Source organism: Euleptes europaea, chromosome 11 (assembly GCF_029931775.1).
Source record: "Euleptes europaea isolate rEulEur1 chromosome 11, rEulEur1.hap1, whole genome shotgun sequence".
NCBI classification, from domain to species: domain Eukaryota; kingdom Metazoa; phylum Chordata; class Lepidosauria; order Squamata; family Sphaerodactylidae; genus Euleptes; species Euleptes europaea.
Window position 1 is genome coordinate 39050784 of NC_079322.1, and position 16030 is coordinate 39066813.

Below are 16030 nucleotides of genomic sequence, written 5' to 3' on the forward strand. Positions count from 1 at the left end.
ATCATCAAATCACCCAAAATACTAATCAAAATCGCAGAGAGGCTAGGATCATGCACTTGCTCCCCCACCCCCAGTAACACATCTCTCAAATGCAGGGGGGAAGACCGAACACACAATCCTAGACTCCACTGACTCCCTCTGTGATTTTGATTAGTATTTTGGATGATTTGATGATATATCGATATTCCATCAGAGCAGCAGGAAAAAAACAAACTGTGGAGGGCACACATAGAAGGAGGCAGCCATGGCTGCCTCCAGTATGGCTTCCTGGGTATTGTGGAGGCGATGGCTGAAGGCTGGCTGAAGGAGGAGTTGGAGAATGGGGGCACATTGGAACGCGGGAAGATCGACCTGCAGCTGAACTATGCGCCTTCCGGTGCCCAAGATGGGCTCAGGACAAAACTTAAAAGCGTGCTAAAACAGGGATTGGAAAACCCAGGAAAGTCGCAGGACGGAAGCGAGCTGAGCCCCTAGGCAGGAGAACAGCATGCATAACCCTAGCAAAGAATGAGACAATCGCGGGAGAATCGTGAGACAAACCAATGATGTATAAATGACCAAGGGCTATAAAGGTGTTTTTTCTGCCTTTGCTTCCAAATGGAAGCACTGTTTTGGGGAGAATCCACATATCATCTTGTCATTATCTATTTTCTAGGTTTTCCCTGTTCTCAGCACACTTTTTCTCAAACCTGGTTTACTGCTATCTTTTTCAAAAGAATCAAGTCCAAGCACATTAGCATGTGCTCCACTGCCAATTCAAATGCCCTTGCATTTGCGGCAGAAAATATTGCGAAATGGAGAATTCTTGCTGTGTACATGCAGCCATAGATGAAAGAAACTTAATGCCTTCAAAATATTGTCGAAGGCTTTCACGGTCAGAGTTCATTGGTTCTTGTGGGTTATCCGGGCTGTGTAACCGTGGTCTTGGTATTTTCTTTCCTGACTTTTCGCCAGCAGCTGTGGCAGGCATCTTCAGAGGAGTAACACTGAAGGACAGTGTCTCTCAGTGTCAAGTGTGTAGGAAGAGTAATATATAGTCAGAAAGGGGTTGGGTTGAGCAGAATCATTGTACCTTTGATACTTTTTGCAGGACAATGATTCAGCTCAAACCCAACCCCTTTCTACACACTTGACACTGAGAGACACTGTCCTTCAGTGTTACTCCTCTGAAGATGCCTGCCACAGCTGCTGGCGAAAAGTCAGGAAAGAAAATACCAAGACCACGGTTATACAGCCCGGATAACCCACAAGAACCAATTAATGCCTTCACTTTAGTATTCAAGCAGTTTGGCAGGGACAAGCAAGTATGGTGAGGAAGAATGTGCATTAAAACCTCTGTTCAGATCAAATGGTGTGGGTGATCAAACGATAATGGCTTATTTGCATTTTTAGACCAAGACAAATAGAATTTGTGCCTTACTACTGACTGCCACAGCTTGATGGTAAAGATGGTGGTGGTAGACACATGGTAGTTATCACTGCAAGAAGTCTGAGTGGTTTTATTCCCCTCCTTTCTGATCTTGTACTTACTGTACTCTAGCTTTTGTGTGAGCATTCAGAGTTAACTGGGTGATATTAAAGTTCATTGCAGTTTACTCCCTCTTACAAATGGCCCTGGAAGTCGGTTTAGATGTTGAGAGCATACAGCCACAGATGTCCCCATTTCTCATAAACTCTCGAAAATTGCATGTGTCCATGATCGTCACTCAGTGGCAAACACTCATCTGTACACAATCAAAGAAGTCCAGAGAGACAATAGGAGGGTGGTAAAAACTGTAAAGCTGTTCCACTGGTGAAAAAGGGAGCTCTATACAAATTACTGAAGCCCTTTTCATTTGCTACTTTTTAGTGCACTTACCTCATGTGCCGAGAGAGTATGCTACCCACAATCCTCCTGATACATATCTATAGGCTAATAGTTAACTTGGCCAAATCTGAGGATACTTAAATCCAGTGACTGGAGCTGTAAATGGGCAAGACAGAGCTTTCCAGAAACCTGAAAGAGTCCCAGGTTTGCAGAAAAATGTGAAATAAAAAAATACATTTTGGGGGGGGGGTCTAAAAAACCTGAAAATGATAAAAAGCATCTGTGATTTTAAGCACTGGAACCGCTCAGTGGCAGTTGCTAGGCAACCACAGTATTCCAAGGTGGGTTTCTGTGAGTAAAAAGGCAGGGGGAAAGGGCACGGTCCTTTCCAGGCCTATTTTGGCTATTGAGGGAGGACTCATTGGGGCCAGGCCTTACTAGGGTTGCCAGCTCCAAGTTGGGAAATTCCAGGACATTTTGTGGTAGAGTCTGAGGAAGGCAGGGTTTGGGGAGATGAGAGGCATGACTCAGCTAGGCCTGGCTGCTTACTACTCTTCAACAGCAGCCACTTTATGAAAGCCAGTGTGGTGTAGCAGTTAGAGCTTCAGAGTAGGGTCTGAGAGACCTAGGTTCGAATTCCCATCTTGCTGTGGAAGCTCACTAGGTGATTTTGGGCCAGTCAAATACTTTCAGTTTGACCAAACTCCCAGGGTTGTTGTGAGGAGAAAGAAGGAGGAGAGGAGAATAATGTAAGCTGCTTTTATCCCCACTGTGGACAAAGGTAGGGTATAAATAAAGTAAATAAATAAATATAGCTGAAGAAGGGAAGCAGATAAAAGATAGGCTGGTGAATGGCTGAGGTGAGAATGAGGCAGAGAAAGGGGAAAGGCTATGGGGCTTGACGGGTAGAGAGTAAGAAGAAATAGTGTGGGGAGGATGATACAGGTGAAAGCTAGGTGCCCCCCCCCCCACTGCGAGTCCTAGAGAGTACCCTACCATGCAAGTGGGCCTGGCCCAGTGGCCAGCATCACACGACTGGGATATAGTTTTCCTAGATAGAGGCTGCTGGGGGAGGGAGAACAAGGAGAAGGAAACCTGAAGACAAAGGGGCAGATAAATGCAGGTTGACTGTTGTGTAGGAAGGCGAGAAGGAAGCAGGAAAAGGGGAGAAGTTGTGGGGGCTTTCAGGAAAGGCGAGAAGAAATAGTGGGGGACAGGGAAATGAGATAACCCCTGCAAGTCCTTGTGGGTTCCCACTTGTGATTACTATTTGGTGTGACTAGGGCAACACATGTATTATCAATCTTTGGTGCAAGCAAACGAAGACCTGAAGCAAACCTTTGTTTGGAGAATAGCGGAGTGTCACATTAACACACATGAAGCTGCTTTATACTGAATCAGACCCTTGGTCCATCTAAGTCAGTATTGTCTACTCAGACCTGCAGTGGCTCTCCAGGGTCTCAGGCAGGGGTCTTTCACATCACCTACTTGCCTAGTCCCTCTAACCGGAGATGCTGGGGATTTAACCTGGGACCTTCTGCATGCCAAGCAGATGCTCTACCACTGAGCCACAGCCCCTCCCTCGTTAAAGGGAACAAGTATGGGTGGGGTCGAGAAGTCAACCTGGGCCAGTCCCTGAAAGTTCAGAGAATTCTGACGCGGGAGACTTTTGCGGAGTGGGATGGGGATTTCCAAATTGCACATACTGAAGCTAAAAAATACCCATTGCCTTGTTCATTCAAAATAGGGATTAGGTATAGTGCACACTGCCACTGTGTGAAGGCCTAAACATTAATGACTGAAATGAGCACCAAAGATTTTACAGACTGAAAAATAAATTGGCAATAACTACAGCAAATATGGGCCAACTCAGGCAAGGAATGATGTTCAATGGGGGGGGGGGACTCTACCAGGCAGGCACAAAAAAAGGATTTTTAAAGTAATTAGGAAACCGGCCTAGATACAATGTCTAAAAATCAGGCCTGATGAGAACTAACTAGATTTCAGCAGGGACAGAATGTGGAGAATAGCAGAGTGTCACATGAACACACATGAAGTTGCCATATACTGAATCAGACCCTCGGTCCATCAAAGTCAGTATTGTCTACTCAGACGGACAGTGGCTCTCCAGGGTAGGGTTGCCAACCCCTAGGTACTGGGAAGAAAAAAAAATCCACTGTACCAATATCAAAGGATAGGGAACTTAGTACAGGAGCGAACCATGTAGTACTGTGCAAAGGTACAAATTTAATATGCTACAAAAAGTTCAAAAAGTAACAAGTGTTTACATAAATACTACACACTATACAACATACAATATCCAATATAAATACTGTGGCTATATACAAACAGCAGAGAGTGACTCCAAGGTTCTAATTATAAAAAGTCCATCTATAGTAGATGTATTCCCTCCAAACGTGAGGGATCCAAAGAAGAGAAGTGGAGCCTTCACATGCAGGATGAGGAGACGATTGTTTCGAGTCTCAGAAGAGCAACTCTTCATCAGTCCTTCAAAAATCTCTTGTACAGTCATGTATATACGTTCCCATACAGGGTAAGGATTGAAGCCACAAGGTTTATAATTTCCCCAGTAGGGTAAATAATCAAAATGTCCCAGAAAGGGTACGAGTCAAAGTGTAGCAGTCCCTCGGTCCATCAAAATCAGTATTGTCTACTCAGACGGGCAGTGGCTCTCCAGGGTAGGGTTGCCAACCCCTAGGTACTAGCTGGAGATCTCCTGCTATTACAACTGATCTCCAGCCGATAGGGATCAGTTCACCTGGAGAAAATGGCCACTTGGCAATTGGACTCTATGGCATTGAAGCCCCTTCTCCACCCCCAAAACCTCCGGCAGATGGTGAAGAGCAACATAAGAAAGACCCTGCTGGATCAGACCAAGGCCCATCAAGTCCAGCAGTCGGTTCACACAGTGGCCAACCAGGTGCCTCCAGGAAGCCACAAACAAGACGACTGCAGCAGCACCATCCTGCCCGTGTTCCACTGCACCCAAAATGATAGGCATGCTCCTCTGATACTACAGAGAACAGGTATGCAGCATGACCAGTATCCATTCTAACTAATAGCCATGAATAACCCTTTCCTCCGTGAATATGTCCACTCCCCTCTTAAAGCCCTCCTGGCAACCCTACTGCAGGGTCTCAGGCAGAGGTCTTTCCCATCACCTACTTGCCTCGCCCCTTTAACTGGAGTTGCCGGGTATCGAACCTGGGGCCTTCTGCATGCCAAGCACATGCCCTGCCACTGAGCCACAGCCCCTCTCCATGGCCTCAGGCTGGGGTCTTTCCCATCACCTACCTGCCTAGTCTCTTTAACTGGAGATGCCGGGGATCGAACCTGATGCCTTCTGTATGCCAAGCAGATGCTCTACTCACTGAGCCACAGCCCCGGTTAAAGGGAACAAGTATGGGTCGAGAAGTCAACCTGGGCCAGTCCCTGAAGGTTCAGAGAATTCTGACGCGGGGGGGGGGTTTGTGGAGTGGGATGGGGATTTCCAAACCGCCACACACGTTATAACGGTCCTTGCCGACCGTTATCACGGCCAAACTTGTGCGAAAGCGCGCGCGCCCTCAGAAGTCCGCTCAGTCGGACTCGGTAGGATTTACCTCCAAGGCGAGGCGCCCTGAGCAGAGGCGCCGTTACTCCGGGAGTAAATCCCCGGCAGGGGGGCGAAGGCCGCCCGGTCACTCCGACCGCCCTGGGGGTGGTTCTCCCCCCATTCGGGGAGCCCCGCGAGCGTCGGCGGCGCGGCAGTGAGAGGAAGAGGAAGTGCGAGGAGCTGCGCCGGCCGCTCCCCTCCGAGGCGAGGCGCCTCCCAGCCCCGCTCCCTCGCCGCCTCCCCCAGCAATCGCAGAAGCGCCGCCAAGTCCGTTTCCCCGAAGGAGGAGGAGGCGCTTTTCTTTTTTTGTGTGGCGAGGCGCAAACTTTCTCGGCGCTGCCCTGAGTGGCCACGGGAGCGGCTCCTCCTCGGCTGCCTCTTGGCTCGGGCTCTGAAAGGGCGGCGGGAAAAGGGACGGGAGACGAGGAGCCGGAGTCGAGGGGGGGGGAGAACCTCCCCCGGCCCGCTATCTGAGGTAAATCCTGGTCGGGTATGAGCTTTCGTGAGCCACAGCTTCAGATAAGCTCATACCCTGCCAGAAAACATTTTTGTTAGTCTTTAAGGTGCTACTGGACTCCTGCCCTTTTCTACGACTGCAGGCAGACTAACACGGCTGCCCACCGTGAGGTAAATCCTGTCAGGTAGAGGGGTCCGCTAGGCGCGCGCTTGGGCGGCGCCGCCCCGCTCGCCTCGCCAAACTTTACCGTCAGGCGGGAGGGGAGGGGAGGGTGTGTATGAACCGTCTTTGCCTCCGTTCTCCCAGCCCAGGTGTGAGGAGATGGGGACGCGGGAGCGGGGGGCTGGCGACGCGGCGGGGGACACCCCGGCTCCTCTTTAAGCTCCTCTGGGCAGCGTTGCCGAGAAGGCTTCAGCTGGCCATTGACGCGCGGGAGTTTTTTTTTTTGCCTCGGGGTCGCCGCTCTCTGGCTGCGCGTTTCCCCCATCCCAATTCTCAGAGCTCAGCGATAAGCCCCCCCCCCCCGGTGCGGAGTTTTGAGGCTTTGGATGGGGGGGGGCGGAATGTGCAGCGAACCCAAGGCAAAACCTCCCCTGCATAAACGGCCACCCTTGGGCGCCGGGATCCGGAGTCAGACCCCCCCCCCCGGGCGTCCCGCTGGGGTGCAGGGAAGGGGGAACCGAGGCCGGTCTCGCCCGGCTGCGTGGGTCGGGGATGAGCGTCGCCGTCTCCGCGGAAGAGAGCTCCTTCGCTCGGGCGAGGAGCGGGTCCGTCGCCTTCTCCTGGGGGAGGCTGCTCTGGAGGGAGTCGGGAAACGAAGGGAGGGGGAGGGGAGGTGTGGTGGTTGTTTTTCTTGCATTTTTTGGGAGGTAGATTGTAAAAAAGCATGATCTCGCCAGAGACAAATGGATCGCAGTAGACATTCAGAGGTGGGGACCTGCCCTAAACCAAGATATAGTGGCAAAGTTATTGGCTGATACTGACCCAAATGTAACCCTTGCTGTGGCAAAAATTTTATCTATGTGTATCTGGCCAAGGGCCGTAAATAAACTTCTATTCTATTCTATTCTCTATGGTTTTTAAAGATACCTCTTTTTAACTGTACTGTTTAGATATTATATTTTGTATGTATGGTTATTTATGTGTTATGGGATGTACTGAATTTGTTTTGCTTATGACCGGTTAGTCCACAAGCATAAAGAATGGAATGAAGGTATGGTTATGTGAGGGGAGGGGATGCTCGGCTGGGCTTCCCTGCCTTGCTCTTTTCCGCGGAAGTTTCTGGGAAGGAGCCTCGCCATCCTGGAAGTATGAATTTCAAGGCAGCAAGTCGGAACTCTCTGTAGAAGCTCCTGGCTGTTGGGAATGTGTCCAGAATCCACACTAGAATACATTACTGGGTAAAGAAAGCCTGTGCTAAACGCATGGAGGGAATATTGTCGAAGGCTTTCACGGTCAGAGTTCATTGGTTCTTGTAGGTTATCCAGGCTGTGTGACCGTGGTCTTGGTATTTTCTTTCCTGACGTTCCGCCAGCAGCTGTGGCAGGCATCTTCAGAGGAGTAACACTGAAGGACAGTGTCTCTCAGTGTCAAGTGTGTAGGAAGAGTAATATATAGTCAGAAAGGGGTTGGGTTTGAGCTGAATCATTGTCCTGCAAAAAGTATCAAAGGCGAAACGTCAGGAAAGAAAATACCAAGACCACGGTCACACAGCCTGGATAACCTACAAGAACCAACATGGAGGGAAATGTCGTTGTTTCCTATAACTGCAACAGCTGTACAAATTTACACCAGTGCTTGTCACATAGTGGACTTAATGTTTTTATTTCTGTTGACCTTAATCTGATGCCACCGGCAGCTTGCTGTGAAGACTGTGTACTCGGGGAAGGGCTGTTGCTCAGTGGTAGGGCCTCTGCTTGGCATGCAGAAGGTCCCAGGTTCAATTCCCGGCATCTCCAGTTAAAGGGACTAGGCAAGTAGGTGATGGGAAAGATCCCTGCCTGAGATCCTGGCGAGCCGCTGCCAGTCTGAGTAGACAATACTGACTTCGATGGACCAAGGGTCTGATTCAGTATAAGGCAGCTTCATGAGTTCATGTGTACTTCCTGAATGGAACAAATGTGGGGTCGTGGTTAAGATCCCCACTCTGCCATGAAAGCTTGCCAAGTGACCTCTGAGCCAGTCACACATTCTTGGCCTAACCTCCCTCACAGGGTTGTTGTGACGATAAAGTGGAGGATTGCAGAACAATGTGAGCTGCTTTGGCTCCTTATTGGGGGAGGGAAAGGCAGGGTATAAAAGAAGTAAAATAAGTTAAATGGGTGGCTGGAAACATTGAGTGGAAACTGCAGCGCATTCCTAAGCAGAGTTACACCCAACTCTGTTAAAGTCGGTGGGCTTAGAGTCAACTCAACTATCTTTTGGTGCAGCTCCTGTGCAAGTCAGTGAAGTCCATGTTCTGTTTTGATGCTTTCCCAGCAAGTGCCTGATCTGAAGTCTGCTAGACATAACATGTGTTACTAGATTAAATGGGCTTCAACTGTAAGAAAAATAAATCTGAATGGTGTTGGTCAAAGACTGACACCTCTCAATTCTAAATCCTGCTGAAATCAAGTATATTTGTTCCTGCCCCATCTAACAGGCACCAGCTTTTTTGTGCGTGTTTTAAAAATGAAAAACTGATCTCTCTTTCATTAGTTTATTTGTTCTTAATTGATTTTCTTTTGAGTTAAATATAAAAATAGGTTAGGCAGGCAGTATCTTTCTTGCTATCACTCCTGTTGGGTGGTGGTGGCATATACTACTTTGTTTTGAATCACACATGGTCAGGCAGAGTTTGTGTGTGAGAGAGACTTCTGAAAGGTTGTAGATCAGACCTGTGTTTGGTTTTATTTTTTAGACGAACCCAGCAAAAATTGTCTATTGAATGTCAACAGCAAAATTACCCAAAGACACCAATAAGACACTGAGACATGACAACACTTCTTGACATCTTGTAGTTTCATGCTAATATGGCTGGTCTCTGCACTTTTTTAGGATTTCAGAATAGGGTGCAGTCAGTCTTCAATAGACATGTTGTTATACATACTAATTTTACCTGCTACAAGAGGTTTCCTGTGAGTAACTACTTGCCATTTATGACAATGACCAGTTTTTCCTAGGGTGAGTTATTGATCAGACTAGGTACTTTGGTGGCTAATTTCCAGGCACAGTTTAAAGTGCTGCTGTTTGTCTTTAAACCCATGAATGGTCTGGGATCAAAATACCTTAAAGGGTTTGGCTTTCCTATGTAGACTTGCTTGGACATCAAGATCACCATTTTGAGGTTCTCCTTAGTGTGCCCCTTATCTGAGAGTTCTGGTGGAGAACCTCAAGAGACTGGACCTTTCTCCATAGCTAAGACAAGGTTATAGTGTACGCCTGAGGGAGATTTGCATACCCCTAGTTAAGTTTTCATTGTCAAAGCAACCTTTTCTGAGTGTCTTTTGAGTGTATAGAGTCAGACTTTTACTGATTGTAAGGTAAAGGTCCCCTGTGCAAGCACCGGTTCATTACTGACCCATGGGGTGATGTCACATCCCGACGTTTACTAGGCAGACTTTGTTTACGGGGTGCTTTCCCCAGTCATCTTCCCTTTACCCCCAGCAAGCTGGGTACTCATTTTACCGACCTCAGAAGGATGGAAGGCTGAGTCAACCTTGAGCCAGCTACCTGAAACCAACTTCCGTTGGGATCGAACTCAGGTTGTGAGCAGAGCTTTTGACTGCTTATTATTCCTTGTTTATGTTTTTTATCGAATAGTTGTTTTTATCTTGCCCACTTTGAGATAGATTTTATGCCTTCTTTTTGTGTTGTTGGTGGTTGTTTCTTACTGATGTTACTATTCTAGTTTTGTTTATTGTGCCTGCACAGTTTAATGGGTTGTTGTAAGCCTTTCCTGAGGATTCTGCACAAGAGGAAAAGATGAAAGCTGCCTTATACTGATTTGATTTCGACTGTTGGTCTGTTAAGGTCAATATTGTCTACTCTGACAGTCAGAGGCTCTTCAGGGTCTTGGGAAAAGGTCTTTCACCTTCTTGCAACCTAATCCTTTTAACTGGAGGTGCTGGGGACTGAATTTAGGACAATCTGCTTTAGATGCTGTACCACTGAGCCAGAATGTTCTTAGACGTATATGCAGTTCTACTGTGTTATATACAAGAAGGCCTCAATTGAGGAAGAGGTAAAAGAAACTTCTGCTTAGATAGTGTTTTTCAACTGTGTGTGTGTGTGGGGGGGACATTTGTTTTGGAACATGTTTGTCCTTCCTTACTCAGTAAATCTAGTAATTCATGACATAATAGAGTTTAATCCCTTTCTGGCTATACTAATTGGAATCCATCATTCAGTGAGCCTATACATTGCCCCTTATGAAGGAAGGAATGGCTGAGAAATCTCTGTAGCGTCTGTTGGGTGACATATTTCTTGTTGTTGGTTGTTATAAATTAAATAACAATAATATCATCATTGTGCTAGGTCATGAATGTGCTAGGTATGTTCCAGTGTACAAGAAGGCAGAATGAAGACCTTATACTGTAAAATTACAAAGTAAAAAAGGCAGGAGAAAAAGGTGGGAAGAATATGCGATCATTTTAATTAGATGGACTCAGTTTTGATAAATAATAGGATCTAAGAGTGATTCTTCCAAAGGTTTTATGGAAAAGGTGGATTTTGAGGAGGAATTTTAATGAATTGGGAGAGATCATATCATGCATATGTCCTGAGAGGCAGTTCCAGGCAAGAGTAGCATGTTGAGGTGGTAGAAGACATAGAGACAATGAGGATGTAGGAGAGAAATTTGTGGGCTGATACTCAATAAAGATCAACAACTTGTATCACTGTCCACTGTCCAGGAGGCAGACAGAATGATTGGCAAGGGACTCAGTTTGTCTTAAGCATTCCAGCAATGCTGTCTGTAGTTGCATATTTCATGCAAGTTAATAATACAGCTTGATATTCTTTAAGGTTTGTCTGTTAAATTGATGACATTAATAAGGATCACATTTTTTTCCAAACTGTGTTTCCATTTGTCTTGAAGTAAAGTCTTTATCATCTCGTCACATTTCTGTTTCTATCATCTCGTCACATTTCTGTTTCTCGGGTAGTAAGAGGCAATTCATTAATGGAGCTGCAGTGGTATTTGCCCATGTACTGTGACATTAAATGTGTGAATAGGAATGCTTTTGGATTCACGTGAATGTCTGTCTGGAAAGTGGAAATGATAGCGTGTTTTTTTCTCCTGAGGCAGTGCACTCCATCCCTCCCAGAACCAGGAGGTGGTCAGGCTCTTGATGCTTTCAGCAGCATCACATTCCTCTGAGAGAAGAAAACTGAATAGGACTCCCCTTTGAGCGCATGTATGATGCTCTTAGATTGGCCAGAGGGTTGCTGTTAAGTGATGTTAGGCAACATTGATTCCTTCCTGGGAGTCAGCATGGAAACTTGACAGTACTTTCCAATCCTGGCTGGGGCAACAACAAATTGAATGAGCTCTTTCTGCAAGGCAGTGCTGAACAATCAAACCAGCTGAGTGAACTGATTAAGGAAATAAACCCTAAAAGAAATTTAGGCTTTCTGATAGAATTTAATTATTCTGCCATTTGATATGTTTAGTTGGAAAACCTAATGGTCATTTTATTTAATTTACATAGTTATCCCATTTGTGTTCCTCTTTACACAGTTTTGTTTTTTGTAATTTATATTGAGAAAGGCTGCAATCTTATTCCTGGTTTTATTTATGGGTGTATGTTCTTTTCAAGTCAGAGGGATTAAAACAGCCAAATTGTGTAAATGGCTACAGTCTAGAATATTTTCCAACAGATATTTTATTATGTAGGGTGGGAAAATGCTTTGTGTTCTATTCCTGCAAAGAGTTTGTTGTGATGCATTTTATAACTGAAGTAGTGCTGAGACTTCTCATATTTGTAAAATACATGTCAAGATCTAGGTTGCTCTTGGTATTTTCCTTTTTCTACATCGTACTTTAATAAGTGTCACATTTATTACTTCTGTGTATTAGTGATTCACAATCCCATTGGTCACAATGTGACTACATTTCTAGTATCTGCAAGAGCTATTTTAAACTTTCACTACAATTATTTTGAAGGCATCAAACTTGACCTCAAAACTTTAAAATACCAGGAAAGGTTTTTACCCCCCCCCCAATCTAACACAGGGGTAAGGAAAGGGTAGGGAAAGGCAATGTACTTCTGTGTCTGTGTAAAATCATCATTACATATATAGTTTCAAGGACAGAGGAAGATATTGTAAAACAACTCTACTGCTAGGAAACAGTTGTCTTTCTCGCTCTAGGTAAGAAGGGCGTCTTCATTCTGGTTATTTTCCTTATTTGCTAGGGAAGGCAGGATTCAACAAAAATGTAGGCCTTCCGGTTCCCCGGGGGAAATGACCCCCTCCCATCGGAATGCCTCAGTTTTGTTTCCTGCCTTCTCAGGGAAGGAGGTTTCTGGCGGGGCTCCGCCATTTTTTCGCTGACTTTTTAGCATTTTAAAGTGGGAAGTATTTCCATTTTCCAAAGATTTTCCCCTCTGTGTTTCCCTTCTTACCTTTTTGTCTTCTTTTAGTCTGTGTCCGTTTTTTATCTTCTTGTTGTCTGGGTGAAGGGCCCTGAGGGTTGGGGTTGCTTTTTCCCGCCCAAAGAAAATGGCGGCTCCCGGCCAGGACTGATTTATTTCGCCCAAAGATCTAGACCCGGGTGTCCTTACCGCGGTGGCACCAAGCCGCGGGGAATCCCCAAGCCGCGGAGAACCCCCTAATCCCTCTAAGGAGTCCAACCCCAAGAGGAAGAAAAAACTGGACCAGGGGGGCTCCACAGCACAGCAGGCAAAAAGGAAGAGGAAGGACCCAAATCACTTCAGAAATGCTACTTAATCTATTTATGTAATATATAATAGTGCATCACCACTGTATGTGTATGTGCAGTTCTATGGGACTTTTCTAGGAGACATTGCATTAAATACACTGATGTAGCATTTTACAAATGTTTCTAGTGCTTAATTTGTGAAGGGTCACAGAATTGCAGGGGCACTGTTCCATGCTATTTTCATTTAACTTTGTGCCACTTCTAGCTAGACATGAGTTGTGAAACACTGGCTGCATATCAGGGCTATATTCTCAGGATACCCATAGCAACTTTTACATCTCCCTAAAGATTTGCAGTAGTCTGTCTATTCTTTCTCCATGCCCTTTGGCCCACAAGTACCTTCTTATATGTCTGTAAATAGGTCAAGCTCAGGGCCAAACTACACACGATGCTCGTACGGATTCTCTCTTTAACAGGCACACAATAACACCATGGGGGGTGGGGTCAACCCTTTCCACCAGTTCTGCTTTCCTGGTTCAACCCCACCAGGCTGTTTGCTGCTTTGGGCCAATGGTACAGATGAAACCGATTCAGACGTGGAGTTCCCAGCATCACATGTAATAAATACAGATGTGCTTTCACATATGATAACTGTAATTTTACAGTTCTCCAGAAGTTGAGGGCCTGTGAATTATATTTGCTCAGTTCCCAGAGCAGAAGTAAAGCATGGATCGGGCACTGCCAATGACCCTCTTTCTTGTAATGTGCAGGATGAGGAATTAAATCAAATCTGCATCAGAGCTTAGAAAGGCACAGATGATGCAAGCGTTAGGGAAAGAGTTGTATAAGTTTCATTGCTGTTTCTGATTCATTGTCTCAGAGTACATGTATATGTTATGTCACCCAGTTCTCTTCTGCATTTAACCGCTTGTGCCAGTTGTGTATTTGCAGGTGACCATGTAACCCTGGAGGGTAAAATTACCAGGAGACCACAAATCAGCTTTTATGAGCAGGGATGCCACACTATGGAAGCTGATCTGTGAGTTTCTTCATTTAACATTACACCACTGATCATGCTAGTAGTTGAGCATGAGGCAAATATACAAGATAGTTGGCAGAAACAATGTATTAACTACCTCAGAGGTCCAAAGTACATGTTCAGGTTTTTAAACAACTTGGGAATGGGTTCCCTGCAGCCACACAGCAGCTGCAAGGAATGGCTTAAAAAATTAAGAAAAACCAAAATGGGCTCAAAATGCCACTAGGGAGGGAAAGGGTTCCTGTTTTCCCCACAAACCACTTTTACAAGCAAAAACAGTGCTGAGAGGGGTTATTTCCGCTTTTTCCCCTGCTCCACGTATTCTGTTCCTATAGGGCAGCAGAAATGGGGAAATAACGTCCACCTCAGCATTGTTTTTATGCAGAAAAATGGCTTGTGGAGGAAAGCTAGAGCCCTCCCTCCCCCCAGTAGCAGTGTTCTGAGCCCATTTGGGCTCTCCTTTATTTTTTGAAAGCCATTCGCTGCAGCTGTTGTGTGGCTGCAGGGAATTTTAGTTGAAACCCAACTAATTAAAAACCCAACTGTGTAGTTTGGCCCTCAGTTATACAGTCAAGAGAGGAAGTACGTAGTTTGGTCTTGGATGAACTGCAGGACAATGACCTCTCAATGCTCAGTCTGATGGCCCAGCCAGAGTCATGTGAGGAAGTCACGCAAGCATTTGCCTTCCTTGGTCAATATTGCTCAATCACTTTAGCTTTTCATTTCTCTTTAAATTGACCTATACTTTACGTTCTAATGTGATATGTGTGGAAACTCAGCCGTTGGAGGGCTGTGTAGTTGTTGCTAGTTGGGAGTTAAGTATAGACAGGCTGAGGTATTTTTAAGCTTCTTTGGTTGGCAGACCACTGGATGCTGCTTTGACTTACAAAAGAATATCCTGTTTCAAGCATTTCTCGAGTGAGTCTGGAAGTAGCATAAAGCAGTCCAACTTGCTAAGTTTACCTTTGCAAGCATATTTTTTGTATGGCAATGGTAATTTACATATTGTAACACCTTTCGTATCATATAGTGTACTTCTGAGAAAGGGTTGAAAAAGCAGATTGCCAGTTGCTGACTGGTAGATAAACAATGCACCCTGTTGAACTATTGGAGAAGACTGTTGTCTTGTTTGGAGTAAGGTATGGATATAGTGCTGCTATGTCACACAGTAAATAACACTACTTACCTGAGACTAGTGTTCTATTTTAGTTTTAAGGTAAAAGTGATAGGTAGTCTAGCTTAAAGTTTATGTGACACTCCTAGGTGGGAATTTATCTTTGTCCCTCTGGTCTTGTTTCTGTCTGGTCTCATTTCCCTCATGTGCATTTCCTGCTGGGGAGATTTTTGCTACCCAGTGTTTGGTTTGCATCTTGTTCATTGTTTTAGTTGTATCTAAAATGCATGTTTTTTTTACAGTTTAGGGATATGTGAACTCTTGTGTTCCCTCTGTCATTGTTAGCGGGTAATGAGTTTTGCTGGTGCCCCATATTGAGGTATTTACAGTATGATCTTGTGGCAAATGGGAAATTAGGGAGTGTTGAGAGTGGTTCTAGCAGCTGGCCACTTATGAGTAGGGTTGCCAGGTCCCTCTTCGCCATTGACAGGAGGTTTTTGGGGTGGAGCCTGAGGAGGGTGGGGTTTGGGGAGGGGAGGGACTTCAATGCCATAGAGTCCAATTGCCACAGTGGCCATTTTCTCCAGATGAACTGATCCCGATCAGCTGGAGATCAGTTGTAGTAGCAGGAGATCTCCTTCTAGAACCTGTTACTAAAACATTGATTGTAAAGCATATGCTAGGATGTATGTTAAGATGTGAAAAGTTGTCGGTGAGTAATTTATGTTTACAATTGTTTTAAAGTAATGAGTGTTGCTGCATTTATATATTTAAAATAACCAATGACACCTTTTGATAAAACATAAATCTTTCTAAAGTTAGAATAGAAGAATTACTGGAACAGGAATTTTCATGAGCATTGAAAACTTTCAAGCATCAGCAAAGTGCAGCGTGGAAACAAGGAACCTGCAAAGGAAAACAAAAAGACACTCAGAAGAGCAGAAAAACAATTTATTATGATTTATGGGACTATTATACTTACCAACTGAAGAAATTTATTTTGAAATAGGATACTTACCGGATCCCTGTCTTGTTTGTTTATAGCCCTCTTATTATTTTTTGTATTATTATTGTATGAGCTGCAATGAACCAAGTGATCTTTGTGAAGTAACAAATGATGCAAAGAACCAGGTGG

General features: G+C 45.2%; 1 protein-coding gene across 1 annotated transcript in view; it reads left to right on the forward strand.

Annotated features, from left to right (window-relative positions):
- Window positions 1-7218: 7218 nt before the first annotated feature.
- Window positions 7219-16030, forward strand: part of RFTN1 (raftlin, lipid raft linker 1) — a 124729-nt gene continuing 115917 nt past the window's right edge. The window contains exon 1 of the mRNA XM_056858007.1: window positions 7219-7280. The gene's annotated coding sequence lies outside the window, so the exon portion shown is untranslated. The remainder of the gene's footprint in view (window positions 7281-16030) is intronic.